Here is a 16,619-nt window from a genome sequence, read left to right as displayed (position 1 = left end):
GAAATGATATTTTTTCCTTAGAAGAGTCATAACATTTGACAAACGAGTAACATGAACCTTTCCTGGTGCGTGGGTTATCTTGTGTATCATTACATCGCCACGTTGGATTGCGGCAGTGACGTGTGGTCGAGCAGCATGACACTTATACCTTCATTTAGTAGCTTCTCTGATGTCATCACGAACATAGACGGTATCGGCGCACGTGAGACAACATTGTCCACTTTGAAGTTCGCGGTCGTTTTGGGTTCTTGTTGAACTGCGTATACAGTATGTTAATCACAAAGTAAGGCTTTCAGAAAGTTTGGAACTCAACATGTCATTGGCGATTTTACCAAAATATTGTAAATCGTCACGACAGAACGACACCTGCACCTCGCGTCTAAAAACTAGCTCAAAAACACAAATAGTTGCAAATCTGTATAAACCATTGATCCAGAGCACGCAAACAGTGAATAAGTGAATTGTTTTGTTTCGTTTGCTTTCTATCCATTAGTTTGGACCACTCAAATATTAAATGCCTACTTCCACCTGGTGCTTTGTTACACTGTGCGAGTGAAAAAAACTGGAGGGATAATCTGAAATCATGAAGGACAGCAGTCATTCAGAAAATGAGTGCAGCAATTCATAACCTGATTGTGTTGTGGTGTTGCCATCGTTGCAAACCTAAGAGCTGTTTTTAGAATAGAGTAAATGTGCTCACATAGTAATTTTGGTCATGTTGTTTTGATGATACAGTACATCGGTATGGCCCTCTGGATCAGAAATTGAGCTGAATTGTTGTCAATGTACTTGAGCCACAGGGCGTGGAGACTGACATTGCAAATGGAAGTTACAAATACTGTTACAATGTCCTGCTTAATATGCGATGACTGGCTTCCGCAAAATATTGCATATCAATACAGCAGAACAATATATGCATCCCGTTTTGAAACAACGGGTCAAGGACAATAACAGTCATAAGTTATCATTTGACGTCGATAGGAATCATTAATAGCATGGCGTTGTGGTTCAAACACCATGTACCTGCCGACATTGGGGCTCAGTAAAAAGAAATGAAGATCTCAAAACATATGTTCAGTTTGTTATACGTTTGACAAGAACGTGAACTGGCGTTGTGAGCCGACTGCAGCAAACACATGCCACTCCTGTTGTGTCCTGGGTGCCAGCTAAATTTGACCAAAAACATTGCACTTAATATGTCTGAGCATGTCAACAAAGATTATAGTCATCAACGAATTGGTGCATCCACTTGAAGCAACTGATACAGGTCTTATGAGCCGATGTTTCAGCGACCGTCCGTACTCTATACCACGAAGATAGGCACACATTTTCCTATTTCTTCCCACCACATGCGAGGAAGGGGCGTGCTGATGTTTGTATAGCGCAACTTGGTGCTGCCCGTATGCATGCTGTATATCTAGAAATGCTTTACCAATAGTTAGCTGTCAAATGTCCGTCGGAAAATATGGGACATTGCGTTTCGCTCCTGTGTTTGGAGTGTTCCCTTATCAGCGGCAGGCCGTGTGCGTGGTCGTCGCTTGGGTGGACTGGATTGTTGCCCTTAAATCATTGCCTCGCAAATTGATTTCTCTTTGAGCAACTTCACTATAATGGACAAGAAACATCGCAGCACTATGCATTGCCGTTTGGTAAATTTCGTCCGTTTTGAGAGTGTGCTTATCCATAGTTTCTTCATGATGATTATGTTCACACACCTTGTGTCAGGTTAACTCGACCCAAGACAACCAAACCCTTCCCTTGTTTTACTCAGACATGTCTCTTCAATGATAATTTTTAGATCTGATTCGATGATTTCATCTGCTGCTCCACAAATATCAAATTTTTTAAGAGTGCTTCAAGATGAACAGCGATTTAGTGATGCAACGCAAGCATCATAATCATAACGCCAGCAGCACAGTGTTTACTGTGATATTCAAACTTGACACTGCATTTTTATCAGTAGCAACTAAAAAATATTCACGTTGTATTCATTCCTCCACAGATGATCTGTGTACTGTTTTGTAGCCATTAACGTTGCGATGTTTTAAAATAATAATGTTTTTTGTACACTTCGTGTTTCATGGTTGCCAATAAAATGTGAAATGCCCTCTTCCTTCTTGTGTTTTTGTTAAACTCTACAGGTGGAATGCTGGAGAGGCTTATCTGAGATGCTAAAGAGCAGCACACATTCTGGAATATGGCTGTAGCGATTCAAAACATGATGGTGTGCTCTTGTCACCACCGCGAGTCTAAAAATGCTTCCAATGTAAAACACGGATTGAGTGTGCTCACATCGTTATTTATATTCTATTTTCTTAAGGTGTGCACACATGTGTGTGTGTGTGCGGGTATGCGTGTCGTGTACATATATGTGTGCATGTGTGTGCACGTTTGCGTGTGCGTAAGTGTGTGTTTGCGCGCGTGCGTGTGTGCTTGTGTGCGTTTGTGTGTGTGTGTGTGTGTGTGTGTGTGTGTGTGTGTGTGTGTGTGTGTGTGTGTGTGTGTGTGTGTGTGTGTGTGTGTGTGTGTGTGTGTGTGTGTGTGTGTGTGTGTGTGTGTGTGTGTGTGTGTGTGTGTGTGTGTGTGTGTGTGTGTGTGTGTGTGTGTGTGTGTGTGTGTGTGTGTGTGTTTGCGTGTGTGCATGCTATCCTGTGAGTGTTGCGTCGTGCTCGAACCGGAAGGCATGCCGTTGAATAGTGGAATTTGAACACGAGGCGCGGGCGAACGAGGCGTTTTTCCACAACAGCTCACGAGCCACTGCGGCGTGGGGTTCGAGCATGGCACGCCTGTCCGAAGAATCATTTAAGGCCAAGTGGTTTCGGACGGGTGACCTGAAAATGGGACCTACTGCCAGACATATGCCCCCTTCCTAGTTTTGGTTCCTGATTCCCAATGGTTCCGTCGACAAAAACCCTGGGATCCTGATTCCCACTGGTTTATCTGACAAAACAACACTTTAAATCATTATTCCTACTGTTTCGTTCAAAAATTGAAGATCCTGGACCTTGGTTCTGACTGGTTCTTTTGAAAAAAGCCAACCCTGGATCCTGGTTCCCATGGGTTCCTTCGAGAAGGCCAAACGACAGATCCTGGTTTCCTCTGGTTGTTTAGCAGACCATAGACATAGCTCCTGACTCTCATGAAATCTTTTAAAAACACTGAGCCTTGAACACTGGTTGCCACTGATTTTTCATCAGTGCGAAACCCTGGCTCTTGGTTGTAAGCCACAAAGCCATGCGACTCACACGTCACGATTCATACATTTTTTCACGTTTAAAAAAGTATCACACAACAGGCAAGTAAAAGTGTCAACACACCCTGACATCCGTGAAGTCAGCGATTTATTCAGCGATTTTTTTCAGCGACAAATTCCGATTTCTCTGAAAAAGATTCTGAAGGTCACTTGTGGCATGAGAACACCAAACATGAACTTTATTTTATAATATCATGTGAATTTCAAGGCCAAAAGCTAGGTTAAAGGACGGGGAACTCCATATCACCAAAAGCGGCCGGCCGATTTGAAAACTGTAAGCATCAAAATATTCGCAAGCGCAAGAGCTAGCGTCCATCAAAAAGTTCTGACCTTTCAAGATGTCCCTCAAGGTCAAACGCCGGCTTAAATGACGGGGAACTCCACATCACGCAAAAATTATCGACCGATTTGTAACTTGGGAACATCAGAATATTTACCACCTAAACAACAAGCGTCTGTCAAAAAGTCCTTCAATCTCAAGGCCACAATTCAAGGTCAAACGTGGGCTCAAGGGATGGGGAACTCTATATCACCCAAAAACAACAGCCGATTCGAAACTTGCAAACATCAGAATATTCCCCAAGAAAAAACGAGCGTCCGTCAAAAAATCCTGACCTCTCAAAATCACCCTTTAAGGTCAAACGTGGGTTCAATTCACGGGGAACTCGATATCATCCAAAAATTACCAGCCGATTTTAAACTTACAAACATCAAACTAGGGACCTTGATGCAAACAAGAGCTAGCGTCCGTCAAAAAGTCCCGACCTCTCAAGGTCACCCTTGAAGGTGAAACGCGGGCTCAAAAGGCGAGGAACTCAATATCACCCAACAACTACCGGCCAATTTCAAACTTACGAAAATCGGAGTATGCATCACAGAAAGAGCTAGTCTGTCAAAAATTTCTGACCTCTCAAGGTCATTTTTCGAAGTCAAACGCGGACTGAAATGACAGGGAACTCCATGCCACCCAAAAAATACCGGCCGATTTCTAACTTGCAAGTGTTGGAATATTCACAACAAAAAGTGCTAACGTCCATAACAAAGTCCTAACTTCTCAAGGTCACCCTTCAAGGCCAAAAATGGGCTCAAAGGATGATGAACTCAATATCACCCAAAAATTGCCGATCGAGTTAAAGACCAACAGCATCAAATTATTGGCAAGCGCAAGAGCTAGACTAAAAGTGCTAAGACCTGAAGGTCACTCTCCAAGGTCAAACACGGTCTCAAAGGACGGATAACTCGATATCACCCAAAAATTACCCGCCGATTTTCAAGTTTACTTTTTCAAGTTAACAAACATCAGAATATTTAACACAGATAGAACTAGCGTCCGTGAAAAATTCCTAGCCCCTCAAGCCCATGCTTCATGGTCAAACATGGGCTCAAAAGACAGAGAACTTAATATCACCCCTAAATTATCCCTCGACTTTCAACATGCAAAGGTTCAAATATTCCCTACAAAAACGGCTAGCGTCTATAAAAAGATTTTGACCTCTCAAGGTCATTCTTTAAGGTCAAACGTGGGCTCAAAGAATGGCAAACTTTATATCACCCAAAAATTACCGGCCGATTTTTGACCTGCAAATGTCAGAGTATTTACCACGAATAGAACTAGCGTCCGCCAACAAGTCCTGACCTCTCAAGGCCATTCTTTACAGTCAGACGCAGGTTTAAAGGAGAAGGAACTCCATGTCACCCAAAACTTACCAGCCGATTTTAACGTGTCACTGTCAGATTATTTCCCACAGAAGTGACTAGCGGTGGTGAAAAAATCCTGACTTCCCAAGGTCTTCTTCAAAAATACATTTTTCAAGGTCAAACGTGATCTCAAAGAACGCGGAGCTCCATCTCATCCAAAATTACCGGCTGACTTAAACTAGCAAACATCAGAGTATTCACCTTAGATATTGGCCTTAAAAGAATACTAAAATATTAACCTTGAAGGGTGCCCTTGAGGGATCAGGATTTTTCACCGACGCTAGTTCCTTCTGTGGTGAGCATTCTGATCTTTGTAACTTGAAAATCGGTCGGTATGCTTTTGGTGATATCAAGTTCCCCGTCCTTTGAGTACGTGCTTGACGCTGGAGAATGACTGAGAGGTTAGGAATTTCTGGCGGACGCTAGTTCTATTGGTGGTGATGAATCTAATGTTCGTAAGTTAAAAATCGGCCGGTAATTTTTGCGTGATATGGAGTTCCCGTTTTTTAGCCCGTGTTTGACCTTGAAGGGTGATCTTGAGAGATCAAGACTTTTTGACGGACGCTAGTTCTTTCTGTGATGAATATTTTGATCTTTTAAAGTTAAAAATTGGCTGGCAATTTTTGGGTGATATGGGGTTCCTCGTCCTACAATGCCCCGTTTGACTTTAAAGGGTGACCTTGAGAGGCCAGGACTTTTTGACAGACGCTAGATTTTTCTGGGGTGAATATCCTGATGTTTGTATGTTTGAAATCCGCCGGTAATTTTTGGGTGACATGGAGCTCTCCATCTTTTGAACCCGAGTTTGACCTTGAGAACTGACCTTGAGAGCTCAGAACTTTTCGACGGACGCTAGTTCTTTCTGTGGTGGATATTCTGATATTTTTAAGTTAAGAATCGGCCGGTAATTTTTGGGTGATGTGGAGTTCCCCGTCTTTTGAGCCCGCGTTTGACTATGAAGGGTGAATTTGGGAGATCAGGGGTATTTGACGGACGCTAGTTCTTTCTGTGGTAAATATTCTGATGTCTGTGAGTTAAAAATTGGCCGTTCAATTTTGGGTGATACGGAGTTTCCCGTCCTTTGAGCCCGTGCTTGACTCTGAAAGGGATCTTGTCAGGACAAGACTTTTTGACCTATACTGGTTTTTTGGTGAATATTCTGGCATCTATAAGTTAAAAATTGGCCGGTAATTTCTGGGTGATATGGCGCTCACCGTCCTTTGAGCCCGTGATTGACCTTGAAGGTTAACCTTGAGAAGTGAGGACTTTTTGACGGACGCTCGTTCTTTCTTTAGGGAATGTTCTGAGGTTTCCAAGTTTCAAATCAGCTGGTATTTTTGGGGTATATGGAGTTCCCCGCCCTTTGAGCCACGTTTGACCTTGAAGGGTGATCTCGAGAGGTCAGCATTTTTGGACAGACGCTAATTATTTTGGTGGTGAATATTTCGACGGTTGCAAGTTTCAGATCGATCGGTAATTTTTGGGTGATGTGGAGTTCCCCGTCCTTTGAGCCCGCTTTTGACCTTAAAGGGTGACCTTGAGAGTCAAGGACTTTTAAAATTTAGTTTTTTTCTGTGGGAAACATTCTGATGTTTAGAAGCTTAAAACAGGCCGGTACATTTTGTGTGATATGGGGTTCCCCGTCCTTTGAGCCGGCGTTTGACCTTGAAGGATGACGTGGAGAGGTAGAACTTTTTGACGGACGCTAGCACTTGCACTTTTGAATACTTTGATGCTCACAGTTTTTCGACCGGTAGTTTTTTGGGTGATATCGAGTTCCCCGTCCTTCGACCTATTTTTAACCTTGAAGGTCACACGATATTGCAAAATAAGAGTCATGTTTGGTGTTCCCTTGCCACAATTGACCTTGAGACCCTTTTTCAGGGAAATCAGTCTCATCGCTGAAAAAAAATCGCTGGAAACTCGTCGCCGAAAAAAATAGCTGAATAAATCGCAAACTTCACGGACATCATACCCTGATGCTACCAATGCAACCAACAAAGCTTTTCTACGAGTTGTAAATAATTTCCTTTCAGCTTAGAGGTAAGTGTTTGACAGCTAAAACCATCACACAAGATAACCCGCATCCTTATGCTTTCACACCACGCGAAAGTCACAAGATTACCTGCATGGAAAAAACAAAATGGTCAAATTCACTTGACTACTTTCTCCATGCTCCACTCTGCAAAGTGTGGATGTTTGCAAAATCCCATTGTCGCACAGTTACATCAAGCATCTGAAGTTTTGACAGCGTTCTGAAATGTGTAACGTGTTATGTTCCCATCCAGTTTTATCAATTTTAAGGAAAGCCAGGAATGTATTTCCATATTCTTAGGTAGCTGGTCCTCCCAACCCTAACAAGAAAGTGGAATAAGTAAAGTCATTTTCCCTGTTCAGTCTCCCAAACGACTAGAAAGCTTGTGCTTCTGTGCAACACCTTGCTGGATCTCAAAAATCAAGGCTGACAGGAGCCTCAGATTAAAATATTCTGACTGAGCGGCTATTGACTGTTGACATGCGCCTGGCAGTTCCTGGTTGAATCTGATGTCCCGACACCAACTCCGAATGCCAAATGTTTTGAAAAGCATTTAACGTTGGGTTTTTGCGTCTTTTTGATCGGCTGAAACCCCATTTTGAGCGTCGCAGTCTCCAGCCTAAATTACGTCATGCTGTTTTGTATTTGCTTCACGGGACTGCTGGACACCGATCGTTTGACTGTACGTATGTTCGTCATCTGCTGTGGACATGACATTCGGGGATCTGAAAAACGGCTCTCGGCGAACGGACAAAATGTTCCGGATGCGGGCCCGACCATCTCCTGCGTCTTTCAAGGATCTGGGGCTGGTTTTCCTTGGAATCGATGCAGTAGAGTAGAAGAAGTTTTGTCTATCACATTCCGCCATCCGGTGGACATGCGTCTGTCACAGCCTACTTTGTCTGGCTGCCTGCAACTTGGTACTTCAGTGGTGCTGGAGTGTACAAACCTGTTCGGTACGACTCCCATGCTCCCCGATGCAAACGTGCCGCTTTAGTGAGATCTCCAGACCAGGTCTGGAAACAAGGGTGGGCACGGTCATACCCCATCCCGGCCCGTTTCCGGCGGATCGGAATGACGGGCAGACTTCCGACGCCACTTCGCCGGCTCGGCGGCTCTGAGTATTTTTGGAGCCGGTCGGCGGCGGCTCTGGGCGGCTTTTAGGCTGGACTACCTGCGGCTCTGAGAGGACAGATAGCCAGTGGCTCTGAGTAACTCTGAGGCCGGAGGTCTGGCGGCTCTGGGCGGCTCTGAGACCTGGCGGCCGGCGCCTCTGAGCGGTTTTGAGGCTCGACGGTCGGCGGCTGTGAGTAACTGAGGCCGGACGGTGGCGGCTCTGAGTTACTTTGAGGCCGGAGGCCCAGCGGCTCTGAGCGGCTCTGAGACCGGCCGACCGGCGGCCCTGAGCGGCTCTGAGGCCGGACGGTTGGTGGCTCTAAGCGGCTTTGAGGCTGGGCAGCCAGCGCCTCTGAGCCGCTCTGAGGCCGGACGACCACATTCATGGGGCGTGCGTTCGCCAGATGGAGCCGGCCAGTCTAGTCTTGACGAGCCTCCTGCGACGCCCCCTGCGTCTCCGCGGTGTATCCATGCACTGTTTTATTGACTTCACATGGCAACTGAGAAGTCTGAACATGTCCGAGGATGAGGCTGACGTAACAATGGGTGCGAGCCGGGTACATGCCCGAGCTGGTATGATGTCGGGGTGGTCCACAGTCACCCGGAGGAAGCTAGGTATCCCCGTGTGAGCTAGCTGGGCTGATGTCGGGGTGGTCCACAGTCCTCCGGAGAAAGCTGGGCATTCCTGTGTGGGCTGGGGAACACGGACGCCAGGTTATTTCAGTGTTTCGCGCAAGTCGCACAGAGCCGACAGCTGTTCGGGTCCGTGCACGGAGAACCCCATCCCCCCCCCCCCCCACCACCACCACAACCGGTTTGTGAACCCCCGACCTGTCCGGGTCCGGCCCGCAAGCGGACGGACGGAAGGCTATGGTCTGGGTCAGTGTGACACGAGGGTTTGGGTTAGTGTAGAACAACACGCAAGTTGCGACGGTCTACGGCGCTGAAAGCTCTACGGACCCGTGGAGCTGAAGTTAGCTAGATTTTACGATACTGGTGTGCTTTTTCAGGAACAGGACTTCCTAGGTGCGACCGTGAGCGATGCGGTTGTGACAGTCCTCTCGCAGGATAGCCGCTGTTCTAGACACTGTCCGCGACCCTGTGTTAACGGGAATTGGATGCCTTTCACCCGTGGACCCGGCGAGCCACGCCATTTGCACAGCTTTGTCGTGGGCTGTCGAGCAGTGTTCTGTCACCGAAATCCAGCAGTCAGGATAGGAGCACTGTAGATGCGTGCGCTGCGACAGGAGTGCTGGCGACAGGGGAATGACAAGACTGTTCCGTACGTGTACCAAAAAATGAAAACGGCAGTTGTGTCGGCCTGATCCACCGACTGAGTCAAGGGAAACCCGGTTATGGCCATGGGACGAGCCTGACGTCCGCAAGGCACTGTATTGTGCGCGCACGTGCCTGTCTATGTTGAATAAGGGACTATGTGAACTCACCTTGCTTTATTTCACTTGCTTATGTCTCTTGATGAAAAAAGCCTGTTAACGTAACGTAGTTAGGCTTCTAACTTGATTTGGGCTGGATGTCACAGGCTGGCTTAAGGTAGATTTTTTTTGTCTGGCCTTCAGGTAGAGGTAAATTCCCCTACCCTGGATGCGAGCAGGCTCATCGAGACAAAACAAAGAGAAAGCCTTTGCTTGTGGATACATGGTATGCATGTGGCTTCTGGTGCAGTGGACGTGAGCATCAGAGCCTCTTGCGATATGGTGTCAACCATACAACAAAACAATATTAGTGGAGTGATGATTTGAGAACAAACGCTTCTTCAGTCCCATTTTCGGGTGAAAGTTACCACCAAACCGCAGCCCGGGAAGAGAACCATTCTTCGTGTTTACGCACTTGACATTGGACGTGTTTTTCATTTATCATATCAATGTACAGCGCATAATCGAAAAAGTATCAGCGCTACAGGACAACCTATTGGTAAATGGGATCACGCCTGGTATGCATTTTACCCAGAGATGCACGATAACGCCCTAGTTACTTTAGTATTGTGTTTGTACTAATATGTTTGCGTTAGGTTTAAGCGCAGGTAATTACGGTGATGACCGACATCACGGTTTCTGACCGGCATCAGGCTTGCTGACACAACTCGTGGGTGACATTTACGACTGAGAGAGATCGGTTGGCAAACAGAACAAGGAATGAGCTCGTGTGGGGCCGAAGCTGGTGATCGCGTGTCAAGGCCGATTACAACCTGTGCTTCGAAACGTGCAGTTCGCATGCCGTAATAGTTTACCATAACCCAGCCAGTCAAATAGATGGAGCAGCCAATGCGTAGACGGAGCGTCATTAACCTAGCCGGTCTGCATGGCGATTGTGACAGCATGGGCCATCGCTGGCACGCTACCACGCGGAACATGCGCTGAAATGAAGTTCATGTATATTTCAACGCAGGAACATCTTCGTAAGGCAAATTCCGTCCCTCATTGCGTATTCAGCACCACGGCAACAACATTCCAACAGGGTGGTGCTTTCCTCCGAACTGCCTCCTGCACTTCGGGTCGAAGGTTTCACTTGTATATACGAGACATCGTTGACAATTGTATGAGGGCAGGTGTGGGTTCAGACAGCCTAACATGTATGTGTATGCGTGTGTTACGTCATACATCCTCGGTGCCTCGGCAGCATCAGTCGGTGGGTACCTCGATGGAATTCAACAGTCCTGGTCCTCCTTACGCCAAATGCAATCGGCGCATTGTGCCGTAAACATGAGAGGCGACGACGGATAGACGAAGAACATCGAACGAAAACATAGCGGGCTCACTGCAGGCCGTTTAGGTCTCTTATCTGTCTGCCACGGCCGCTGTCGCTGGCGCAACCAGCGCGAACAATTTAGGGTCAACGACCATTGTGGGAGATTGCCTGCCATTCGCAGAGCATGCCGCAGCGGCCCCCTAAGAGGTGTCCCTTGGCTCCGAACACAGGTCGGAGGCGAGGCAACTTGTGCACTGCGAGGTCAACGGAAGACGGTCAAAGAGCTCGCGTGTAGGCGGACGACTCAGTTGGATGTGAGCGCCTGCCCAAATCTGCCAGCAATCGCCCAACAGATGGGCGTCAAACCTGATATTATGATTAAACCTATATATATATATATATATATATATATATATATATATATATATTTGTGGGGAAGTCGAGGGCGTCACATGAACATCAAATGCCAAGTTCCTGGTCCAGAGGCAAATGTTCGAATCAGATGAGCATGAAGCCTGCGAGGTGACGCTGAAGAAGGAAATAACACCAGACGATCGTCATGTGCCCGAGTTACAAGCGAGATAGAGACCTCCTCATTAGATGATGTCAGAAGATGCTGCGGCCGATTATTAGATCAGGAGAGGAGCACCGAGGTGCCGAGCTGACAGCGTGTGAAATAAAAACTGTTTCCGCCCCTGGAGAACGTACAGTGTTGTCAAAATCTGCGAGGGAAACCCGTGGTATGTTTTGAGCAAGCACAATCATTCGAGCAAAAAGTATGTCAGCCATCAAGTGGTCTTGCATCTAACATTAACAATTATTTAAGAATTAATATTTGTGCAAGTTCTTATCCATAACACTAACCCCACATTTGCTGGAGTCTGGAAATATCGTGTACGCATATGGATTTAAAAACACCTTGGGTGGAGCAACGACAGAAGATCATGCCCTTCACGGTCGAGCTGTCCCCCCCCCAAAAAAAAAAACGCCAACCTCAGCGAAAAAAAAAACATTGGAGAAGCGGCCAAAGAGAAGTCTTCAGAACCTGCCGCTTCCAAATATGACTTTCAGCCCCAGCACTTTTCAGTAAGCCCACCCTTGATAAAAAGGTCCAGGACTCATTGCAATACAAAACGAAGTAAAATATGGCAATGGATTTCGTCGCTTCTCGATTGGATATGGATCAAACGTGAGAACATTTCAAATCACAAGGCTGGCAAACTCTGTTCTTAAAAACGTGATGGGTGATACGACAGGCATGTCCGGCCAGCACAAACGCGTAATTTAGAGAATTCACGCGGGGAAGTTCAGTGTTATGGCCGGGAATAAAGCAAAGCGTAGCTGAGCTGAGACGGTGAAATGGGTCCCTTGGCAAACAGGTAGACGGTATGCTCTTTATTTATTGGGCACTTGCCATCATCAAAAACAATATTTGTTTAATTGTTAAGTTGTTACAGATTTTCAAAAATACCATGCCAGACTGAATGTCTTTGTAGCGCCGTTTTACCTGAAGTACAAAGCAGCAAGCAGGATGGCACAAAATCACCGATGGTTTTCAAAAGCAGAAGTCCTCTCTGAAGGGTGTGGCAGAAGTCGGAGATAAATCGCATTTGGGTTGCTGAAAAACAGTCATCCGTCCTTTCAAATACTGATGCAATCCCATCAACGAGTGGATGCGTCGGAGCACCAGAAAATATGGACACAGGCGCCGGATCACTGGCAGGACCGAGCTCAGCCGCGAAACTGTGAGCTCGGATCGCGAGATGATGATTTCGTGATTCATGATTGGTTATTTCTGTATGATCCTCACGACCATGATTCCAAGGTGCATCTCAAAACTATTATATGCAATGATGCCAACGGCTGGACAAAAAAAAACTTATGTCCTTTCAAGTGGGAACAGTTTTTCTTTTGATCATGCAAACGCCAACAGGCGAGATGGGCGTGTTTCCTGCGTCCCGGTCGTATGTCTACGTGTATTAATCGGGAACAATATTCATAGCGGCCTGGTAGGCAACGGCAACACGCTTGTGAATGCATTGCTCACCGTTGCAGGGTTGTTGTTGAAAAGTTGAAAGCACAACGATTCAAGGAGAAACGAATGAAGTTACCTGCTATCCCGAGAGGCGTGGCGGGACGTTTGTCCATTGGCCACCTGGCAATTTCCCGAAAACTGCCTTTATATCGTACAAGGCGCAGTCCAAGATTCTTCAGTGAGATAACCATCTTGAGCAAGGAGCAACATCACAACATACTTCAATTCGTGGCATACTTCAAAACGGCTAATGATCTCGTCAGAGTATTATCAGAGATAGTCAATCCTATCGAACAACCGCGGTATACAATCGCAGGAAAAGGTACTACTCATGCTGAAAAATTTGTACCAAGGGCAAAACAAGCTCATTGCTTGGCCTATTGTCACCTGACCCAGCATAAAACAGCTGTAACCTCCTTAACATGCGTCGCCATATTCATTACACTCCCCGCTACTTTTCATGAAAATGCCCATGCATCAAATTCAAAGGCACTATTAAGGATTTGACAGGGATGTGGAAAGCTGTGATGCCCAGAATGGGGTCAAACCCTGACGTCACGGGATGTTTCACCGAGGTGTGCCATTAGACATCGGCACCGAACCCACGGTTCCCGTCAAAGGGAAGAAGGCTCGATGCTTGCGGCTGCTACGGTGAGTCAACAGACGTTCCTGTTGCTTTTCGGTGCCTTGATCTGGCCGACCTTACCTGAGCTGTCAATGAATGAAGCCAACAAGGCCAAAAGTTAGACCTAGGTAGGTGTTCATCAAACTGCAATGCGAATTCCGCTTGCAAGGCCACGGTGCTTTGAAGTCACCGCCAACCTCACATATCTCAGTTGTATCGCAACATGGCCTCACGGCCAGGTGAATCGATATATTTATGTATTTTCAGCATTTTGTACTGTCCTGTTTGGGACACTGAGAGTTGGCTGCTTATAACAGCGAATCGGCCGACCGGCCGGGCCGTAGGAAATACACCGATTTGTCGCCGACCCATCACCGAAGCGAGCGACCTACTAAAATTGCACGCTATTTTTGTCGCCGGATGGGATGGAGCCTATGAACGATACCATGGTGCCGTAGGATACGGCAAAGAGTCCTTACGGAAAGGGTCGCTGGTGTGGAATGAAATGCATTACTGTTGAAGCCCCATGTAAGGTTGTTGAATATTTTGGCCTAATATTTTGTTTTGACTGTCACAACAATTATCGGTCATGAGTATTTTTGGCGCCAAGCGTCGTGTGAAAATATACGGTTTTGCCACCAGGCTAATCCGCCAAGTCGGCAAGTTTTACCACCGCTGCTGAGCGGGATCCTCGACAGTTCCTGCTACTAACCTTCCGAAGTTATGTTTAGCAATCGTGGAATGAAATAACAGAAACACGCTAGCAGTTGTGCACATGACGAGTCAAATATGGGCACAATCCCAAAATAATTCTAGTGGAACTGATCCACATTGCAGCCAAGCGTGTAGAAATTCACGGTCTTGCGTATAATGTTTACTTAAGCAGAAGTTTGTTCAGTTTGCACACAATATGCGGCGTACATCCGTCCGTCGGATATTCTCTAGGGACCAGGCGGGTGCGGATGTCCTGTTGTTGGCACAGCGTCTCCGTTTATGCTTATGAGCCGGCTGTGACCCGACGCACATCACTGTTGCGTAATGTCCCGCGTGTTCCAGACAAGCAGCGGCACGTGCAGCCTGCCCGATGTCACGGAATGGTGCGGAGGCTCGGAGCGGTCACACCTCCGCCCAAACCGCTCTCGTGAACGGCGCCGCGGTGCACACGTCACGCACTGCGTCACGGCGTCACCTCACGGCTGCGGCCGGCGCTGGGGCGTCGCGGCGGTTCTGTCCCGTTGTTGCGGTCGCAGGCGGCGCCGGAGGTGTGTCTGTGGTCTGACACGCGCATTAGTCATACAGAGGCGCGATGAGTAGACGCCTGCTATTTCGTAGTACACGCTGAAGGGTGTCTGCCGCCTGTCTGCCACCTCCATTCGCTCCTCGCAATGGCCACAAGGAGCTCTGCGACGCTCTCAATTCATGCGTGTGGGGGGGGGGGGGGGGGCGGGAGGGGATCGTCATCAGATTGCATACAACGTTTTGTCATCTGGGCTTTCCTAGGCTTTGGCATGTTTTGGGTGGATTTGGTTCCGATTGATCAGTCCTGTAGGCAAGATACGAATTTGGTTTGATCTAAATCCTAACTGGCCGTTTCGGGAATGGATCGAATCAAACAAACGGCATCCGTTTCGAATCCTGGCTCACCTCGATATTCCAAACTTATTCACCCTCATCCTGATCATATCTTTGAATGGATGTGTTGAGCGCGTCTGGCAGAATAGTTGTTCGTATCTTGTCTATTTTACATCTAGCTCGTTCAGTGTTATAAGTATTGATGGCGTCAAAACGTTGCAGTTTTCTTAAATACATCAAACCTTGCCCATGATCATAGATCAGCAGCCTGACATGGCATGGCACAAGTTTCATTACGACGTGCAGGATCAGTCCGAAGACAGCTTGAACAAAGTTAGATGATGATCACATCTTTCCTCCCGTGCCAACAAGGCTTAATATTTGCCCCAAGATCTAAAGCAGGAAATGGCTTCATTCAAATCCTTAGTCATGGGGTCGTTTCCAAAGCAGGAACGTCACGTTTTTCAAAGTTATTGGCGCTTGGAGTAAGCCATGGGATTTCACATCTTGCAGTGATGAAATATTGTTTCCGTCTCCACAACACAACAACTCTAAAAGAACTTCAAAGTTTGCGGCACAGCGAACAAAACCTGAACTTCTAGTTACACGAGAAGGTTCTCTCAAGCGCAGGCCGCTAAACTTGTGATTTCTTTGCGCCGATAAATCAATAGACCGCTACAACACTGGAAGTCCCCCGGGGACGAAAGACGTCGGCAACAATCCACGGCAGCGATTTTCAGTCGCCGTGAGGCATTCTGACAATCGGCTGAACGTTGCGCCGCAGGAGTTCTGAGAACAAAAGCGGCCAATCCACCGGCAAACAAGATCACAGCACGCATCTAGTGCACTCACGATTTGGCAGGACTGGCGCGGGATCCGGCGCCGTCGTAAAGAACGGGCGTTTACGAAACGATGGCTGGATCCGAGAACGTTGCAAGTGGAAGTCGATAAATTTATTGCTCGAATAGTTCCCGTAGCCGGTGCGCTCAGAGCATGCATCAACAACTACGACGATATCGTAGCCAGTTTCCCATCTCTCTAGACTGAGACATTAAATCCGATGCAAGCCCAATGCAGAGGCTGTCGGAAACCCTCAGCATAACGTGTCTGCCTAAATCCAGTTTAGGCATGCGTTGCTTTCTTCAATTTCATAGAGCGCATTATTTCTTAGGTACCATCATAATTCACTTGTCTGTCGGCACAAGCTCGATGCATTCTCGACAGCTATAGCCAGTCCAGGATCCTGGCAGAATTTGCGGCACCGTATGCACTCAGGGAAGCCACTTTGCCCTATTTAAGCCACGCGCGCATACGGTGAGATGCGGTGCGCTAGGGCAGCGGAGCTTGCCTTGCACCGATACGTGGAGCGATGAGTGTCACGGTGTGCCTCTGCTCACCAGTGCACCGGTCACCAGCTGGTGTCTCTCCTCAAGGCGCTCCACGTGGTGACCTGGGCAGCACCGAGACAATATGCAGCGCTTCCGCCTGCCTTCCAGCGCCTTTGTGCAGAAATAGGCGATATCAGGCGACGCACCCTTAATAACAGAGAAACCATCGGGAAAATGGGTCGTCAGCCACA

Source organism: Pollicipes pollicipes, unplaced genomic scaffold (genome assembly GCF_011947565.3).
Source record: "Pollicipes pollicipes isolate AB1234 unplaced genomic scaffold, Ppol_2.1 Scaffold_4881;HRSCAF=5763_pilon_pilon_pilon, whole genome shotgun sequence".
Lineage (NCBI taxonomy): Eukaryota > Metazoa > Arthropoda > Thecostraca > Pollicipedomorpha > Pollicipedidae > Pollicipes > Pollicipes pollicipes.
The sequence above is the reverse complement of the archived record's forward strand: the minus strand, read 5'-3'. Positions refer to the sequence as shown.